The following is a 7,500-nucleotide window of genomic DNA, read 5'->3' on the forward strand; positions in this document are numbered from 1 at the left end:
GTTCAACATTCAGTGCAGGGGGTTGTCTGTTACCTGCATCCACCAGTATGTTGGAAGAGATTGAGAAAGTGAGAAGAAAGAGAGGGGTGGGATAGAGAGAGAGACAGAGAGATAGAGAGAGAGAGAGAGAGAGGGAGAGAGAGAGAGTGAGAGAGAGAGAGAGGGAGAGATCCAAAAGATTCCCTGAACACTTAAAGAATAATAGAACAGTCCTTGGCCAGTCCTTTGTGCCAGTAGCCATCAGACTCCACAACCAACACAACCGAACATAGGTTTTTATGTAATGTACGCCAGCGGAGTTGTGCTATGTTGTCTATTTATTGTATCTATTTATTTTATTGCTTTTCAAATTTCTATTAATTTATTTTTGATGTTATGTATATAGATACTTGATTCCTATTCCTACTACCTTGCTGCTATGACAACTGAATTTCCCTCACGGGATTAATAAAAGTTTATCTATCTATCTATCTATCTAACAAACTGGCTTACTTATGGCCTACAGTGTTTATGAACAATGTTACAATGTCAGACCAAGAGGCTGTGGAGACAGAAATGACTCATACACAAAGCATAGAAACTAAAACAAATATACTTGCACTTCCCGTTATATTTAGACTCAACAAAACAACTGTTCAGCACCAGCGAAGACCTTCCTGCTAGCATGCAACTATTCCGATCGGGTGTCCTCACAAGATGGGTGTTTTGTCACAATCTTTCGCTCTGAGTAGTCTCTTCGGTCCCTAGGGAGGGCTTTGCTACCATCCGCCTGTTTTGATTGGACGGATGTTCCCGAGACCGGTTTAACCATTGAGCTGGTCTTGAGCTGAGCTGAGGCTGGGACCGTGCGACAGATGAGAGACCGCTTCCATCTAGCAACGAAGGGAGAAAGGGGGGCTGACTACCTAGTCACCGGCGGCAAGGCACATCCTGCTCCTCGCATTGCATATAGCCACGGGCTTCATTCCGTTTCGCTGAGGCGCGAGAGAGGACGCGCGATCCAGACTGGTTGCACCGGATTGATCGCAAGGGGGATGCTACAGTTTTATTCCTCTCTATAATCTCCTCTGATACTCGCCCTTTGCGCCCCGGCGCTGTCCTTCACAATACTTCGTATTTTTATCAGCTTCTATATATATTTTTTCCCCCTTGATGTAGAACTGGCTTTGGAAAAAAAAGCACCCTGAATCTGGACTAGTGATACAAAGACTGTCTTGTGGGATGTTGATGTTGCCTGTCAGAAGAGTAGAGTCCGTCTATACCCGCTAATGGGGAAATCACTGGACATACACCGTTGTGTCTGATTAAGCGTCAAGGTAAGAGGCTATTTTGTTTAAGTTTATTTTAGTGTTATATAATGGAGTTCGTGTTGTGCTGCGAAATATCAAATGTAATATTCAAAGAGTACAGAATAAGAACGGTCAAATCTGGGAAAATGCTTCATGGAAGATTTCCCTCTCCTTTGCCAACCCGCCACCCGCTGTACTTAAAGCCTCGTTTATGATATATGGGATTCTCTACCCGAGTAGCCTATAGTTCTGGTAGTGTTCTGGAAAAGCCTAGTTCAAATGAAGGAATATCACGGAGTCATTTTGATCAGAAAATTATCGGTCCCCATTCCCTCACACACTAATACAAACGATGTGCGTATGATGGAGCGTATTAACTTTTTTTTTTCAAAATCATTAACTCTAATTCAGGTAACTTTGAAAAATTAAATACAGATTGAATCCTGTTATACGAGCTCAGAGACACTACGAAGACACTTGATCATCTGATTTCCCCCCTGTCCTCACAACATTATTCGAATTCATGTCTGAATAGAATAACTTTTCGGGTTTACGGATTGTCGGCAGTGAGACGTGTTGTTGGAGTGCCTCTAAGGAATGGTATTCAAGTTAGCCTACATGAACATATCTTCACGTTCGGTAACATTGCAGAGGGGACCAAAGTATTCAGCCATACTCTTAATTGTAATGCAGGGCGCATTTGTGAAGCTCAATCCTTTAAACGTTTTTGCTGATTTCTCATCTTCCGCTACATGTCATGACACGATTCAGATTTATTTTCTGCAGACCACAACACACTTGTAAGTAAGCTTGCCTTGGCTATATGTGTGTCCACTTGCACGCAACTGTCTGTAAAATCTGTGTAAAACCGTGGTGCCTTGCATCTCAATTAGAGGATATGAAACGTGATGCTGTAAACGTGAGCTGCGCTGTTCTTCACTGGCTTACGACACATCTCAACTTGTCTGTAATCTTCATAAACTGCATTTACGCGAGACAGAATTCACTATTGGTGTGGTTATGGCAAGAGTCTGTCTATTTCGATTCATTGTTAGTTATAAGCATTCTCTTTCTACCCTAATGGTATCTTGCTATTATTCTACTATTTATTAGCGCTTGCTCCACTATCGGAGCGCACAGGAGCTGGATGGTAGCGGGAGAAGAGCAGATTACGCACAGGGTCCAAACAGAAATAAGCTCTGCTGGAATGAACCGTGCAAACACAGATTCTCTGAAAAGGAAGGGGGAAAAAATCCATTGGGGTATGCATAACCATCCACTGCCATTTTTACGTACCAACTGTCGCAGTTACAACAGCAAGAATAATCGTATCCGATTGCATGGCACGTTGCAGAATGTTGTCAATATATTTCTTAATTTTGCCGTATGACTTTTTTTGGGGTGACTACGTGTTGATGTTTGGACCAAAGAGATGCTCACCTTAAACGTACGAAGGCTGATTGTCTCACGGATCGTTTTTTGAAATTGACCTATATCTCTGTGTTAAACGAGTTACGACACGGCTGGATAAACATTGTTGTATGACAGAAGAGACAAAATGCTTTTTAAATCATTTGAAGTTTCAAGTTTTAATTCCTGCTGTTTTGCTGCTGGTGGCTCTGAAAAGCTTTGGAAGTCCTGAGGCGAACCACCCTGTACTTGCTGCGATCGGGCTGACTCCCGAGGCACCGGAACAGTTCTTTCGTTTCTCTCAGAATTGTGACGGAGGGCTATGTAAGGCTCTCTATTCCTAGGGTCGCTGAAGGACCGAATTCTAACAAAGAAAAACTCTTCCTGAAAAAAAGAAGAAGAGAATAACAGGCATAGAGCCAGAAAGAAAGAGAGAAAGAGAGAGGAAGAGAGAGAGAGAGAGAGAAATGGAGAATGTGAAGTGTAAGAAAAGTGACAGAGGTTTTCAATAGAGGGTGCTGTTGTTCTTTGTAGCCCTGGCCCCGTTTCCACACCACATGGCTGTCTCTCAGGGCCACTCACACACACACACACACACACACACACACACACACACACACACACACACACACACACACACACACACACACAGACACACACACCCCACTCACAAAGATGGACTGCCACCGCCACTGCTGCCCACAGTCCCCTGGGATGCAGAATTCAATCTAACAGAGGCTCGGGCTAATGCCGTGCCACTTTGTCAGGATTAACATCTTTCTAGTCAGTGACTTCTGTTACCTTCGGTGTCACATTACCACCTTTGAGTTGTCTGGAGACAGGGAGAGTGAGTGAGTGAGAGACAGGGAGAGAGAGAGAGAGGGAGAGAGAGAGACAGGGAGAGAGAGAGAGAGAGAGAGAGAGGGAGAGAGAGAGGGAGAGAGAGAGAGGGAGAGAGAGAGAGAGAGAGGGAGAGAGAGAGAGAGAGAGAGAGAGAGAGGGGGGGGGGGAGAGAGAGAGAGAGAGAGAGAGAGAGAGAGAGGGAGAGAGAGACAGGGAGAGAGAGAGAGAGAGAGAGAGAGAGAGAGGGAGAGAGAGAGAGAGAGAGGGGGACGAGGAAATGAAGCGTCGGGTTCCTGCCCAGTGCCGCTGGTCCAATGCCGCATGACTGTGGGTCGATAGAGGAAAAGGCTCCATCATCTCCATTAAATAAAGGCATTTGTTACTTTGACTGGGGGAGAGAGGTTCAAGGTGTTCTTTCTTTTTACTTTCTTTTTTCTTCTACTCCAATGCATATGGGGGGGGGGGGGGGGGGAAACTTCAAGTTATAGTTGTGTTCGTAAATTCAGGGTCAACAACAGTTTCACACCTACAGGCCGGAAATTTGAACAGTTTCTTGACATCACTGTAAAATCTGCATGCGTGTGTGTGTATATGTATGTGTGTCTCTCTCTGTGTGTGTGTGTGTGTGTGTGTGTGTGTGTGTGTGTTTTAAGTAGCCCATGGCCAGCATGTGAGCGGTCTCACAGCAGATATAATTCCAGGTCTCTTTGATTCATGGCTTGCCCCATAGCAAGGATTTCTATTCCTAGAAGCATGACACACGGACCATAGCAAGCTTCACAGATGTGACAGGCCCAGACTGCACGATGACCCATCAGATTAGTGACTCTGACACGTCCCTGTGTGTGTGTGTGTGTGTGTGTGTGTGTGTGTGTGTGTGTGTGTGTGTGTGACTCTGACACGTCCCTCGCAACCCTAAAAGGTGAAGCCCCTTGGCTGACATGTCAGGTCCTGACGCTGACGCTGTGTTCTGGAGACAGGTCAGAACATCCTAGCCGTTGTGTAGCGAGTGTGTGTGTGTGTGTGTGTGTGTGTGTGTGTGTGTGAGAGAGTGTGCTTGATCTTTGCTTATTTAGCTGTTTGCCTGTAGGTGACTCCCTGATTGTGTTTTCCTGTAGGTGGCACCCCTGTGAGTGTGTGTGTGTGTGTGGGTGTGTGTGTGTGTGTGTGTCTGTATGTGTGTGTGTGTGTGTGTGTGTGTCTGTATGTGTGTCTGTTGTGTGTGTGTGTGTGTGTGTGTGTGGGTGTGTGAGTGTGTGTGTGTGTGTGTGTGTGTGTGTGTGTGTGTGTGTGTGTGTGTGTGTGTGTGTGTGTGTGTGTGTGTGTGTGTGGTGTGTGTGTGTGTGTGTGTGGTGTGTGTGTGTGTGTGTGTGTGTGTGTGTGTGTGTGTGTGTGTGTGTGTGTGACTCCCTGATTGTGTTTGTCAGGTGGATCATGCTAGGGGAGCTCAGTGGGGTCAAAAGAGGAAACACATTTTTTATTTAAATTTTTTTTCAGATGAGGTCTTTAAAATGATTTTCTTGGCAGTTTGGGCAAAGGTTTTCAATGTTCCTGTCTGTAGGCATATGTTTGCTTTGTGTCTTTGACGGGGCTGCATTTGCAACAAAAAAAAGCTTTCTCCCCCTCCCTTTCTCTCCGCCCGCCCCGTCTTTCTTTCTTTCTGATAACACACACGACGGACATCTGTGTCCAACATAAAAATGAGTCTGATAACACACACGACGGACATCTGCCTGTCCAACGTAACAATGAGCATCCAAAGACTCCGGCTTCATTCCTAACACAAGGAAGACAGATTTACTGTTATAATTTAACCACTGTAAAATGATAAACCAGCTTCCTTTAGCTTGACTTGTAATGTCTTGCAAGTTGCAACATAATACTGGGATCACATATACTGCACCTTAAGTGCCGTGCAAGTGACTCTGGAGAAAAGTGTCTTCTGAATGACTTAATGGAAGCAACACAATTAACTCGTCTAATGTTACATGTGTTCCTGGCCAGCATGTACGTATATGGTTTAACTTACTGCCTCCGTGGAGCTGCTGGGAGTCACGCAGGAGAGGAAGGGTGTTTGGGGGGGAAATTAAATCATTAATTTCCCCCTGAAGGCTTGTTAATAGTGCACTTGACACTGAGCAGGGGAATCACAGCTTCATTTAGCCCGAGCGAGCCTCTCGGTGGCCCGCTGACGGTTACTAGCTCACTAATCACAGCGTGGGTGGCGCCTAATACATTTGCTCACACTGAAGGGGAGCAATTAACCAACCTGAAAGGAACAGGCCCCTCAGACAAACACACACACACACACACACACACACACACACACACTCACAGACACACACACACACACACACACACACACACACACACACGCACACACACACACACACACACACACACACACACACACACACACACACACACTCATGTGCTGAACTGTGTTCTTGAGGACTCACATCTTATAGTTGACTTGACAATCCACCATTGCCACTTATGCTCATCCTTTTTAGCACAGGACTCATTTGCGAGGCCATTATGCGTCTGTGTGAATAACCTGAGATGTGTGTGTGTGTGTGTGTGTCTAGTCAGGGTCGCCCCGTGTCAGGCTGTGTGGTTGGTCTTTCAGGCAAATTGATTTTTGTAATTTTTAAACAAAGTAAAAAAGGTATTGTGCCCTGTAATGACAAGTTACTGCAGGGGAATGAACATAGGGTCTGTATAGATAAGCATGTCATAAGGATAGGCATGAGCATAAGGTCTGTTAGCTAAGCATGTCATAAGGATAGGTATGACCATGAGGTCTGTATAGATAAGCATATCATGAGGATAGGTATGAACATAGGGTCTGTATAGATAAGCATATCATAAGGATAGGCATGAGGTCTGTATACGTAGCTAAGCATATCATAAGGATAGGTATGAGCGTAGGGGAATATGAGATCTGGACCTGGGTGATCTATGTATGCTTATATGAGGAAAACACGGAATGAACCTCCAGACACAGAGATGAAGGCAAGATGTTGTCATGCACGTTTGTATCTGCATGTTTGTATATTTATGTACTGTGGTCGTGTGTGTGTGTGAGTGTGTGGGTGAGTGTGTGTGTGTGGGTGAGTGTGTGTGTGTGTGTGTGTGTGTGTATGTGTGTGTGTGAGTGTGAGTGTGTGGGTGTGCAGTATGTTCACATGTGTCTACATGTGTGATTTCAACCCCCAGTGTATTCATGGATCCCCACACCTGACTCAAGACTCTCTTAATTAACCCGTGTCCCTGTTCAGGGTTCAGACAGGTGTGATGGCAGCGACGGCAGCGGGTTGTGTGTGTGCTTTATTTCCTTCTCAGATGTGTGTGTAATCCAGGCTTTGATCAGGCAGCGCTGGATAATAGTGTGTTCCCTCTCCAGCAAAGGCTCAAAAGTGATGTCATATTCGAATCACAGACCTCTCTTGTACCGCGTGCCTCGTCAACAGACACAGGAGAGCTTATTTTCTTTATTTAAGGCGCTGTTCAGAACACACACACACACACACACACAACTCACAAACACACACACACACACACACAGACACAGAGAGACACACACACACGCACACAGACACACACACACACACACACACACACACACACACACACACACACACACACACACACACACACACACTGTTCAGAAGTAAACATAATTGAGCCTCAGGCAAAGACAGAAGGGGTCAAAGGTCACTGCAGACAGGCAGCTAGATGGTGAGTCTAATGTGTAGGGAGCCTGTCTGATCCGGCCATCACTGGAAAAATATGTAGTTATCTTTTAGGTATTATTATAGGAATTACATGCGGACACACACACACACACACACACACAGACACACACACACACACACACACACACACACACACACACACACACACACACACACACACACACACACAGACACACACACACACACACACACACACACAC

General features: G+C 45.4%; 1 protein-coding gene across 1 annotated transcript in view; it reads left to right on the forward strand.

The window, feature by feature from the left end:
• The first annotated feature begins 607 nt into the window (after nt 1-607).
• cdh11 (cadherin 11, type 2, OB-cadherin (osteoblast)) overlaps nt 608-7,500 on the forward strand; it is a 74,950-nt gene continuing 68,057 nt past the window's right edge. The window contains exon 1 of the mRNA XM_012824793.3: nt 608-1,316. The gene's annotated coding sequence lies outside the window, so the exon portion shown is untranslated. The remainder of the gene's footprint in view (nt 1,317-7,500) is intronic.

The sequence above is a fragment of the Clupea harengus genome, chromosome 6 (assembly GCF_900700415.2).
Source record: "Clupea harengus chromosome 6, Ch_v2.0.2, whole genome shotgun sequence".
Taxonomy (NCBI): Eukaryota; Metazoa; Chordata; class Actinopteri; order Clupeiformes; family Clupeidae; genus Clupea; species Clupea harengus.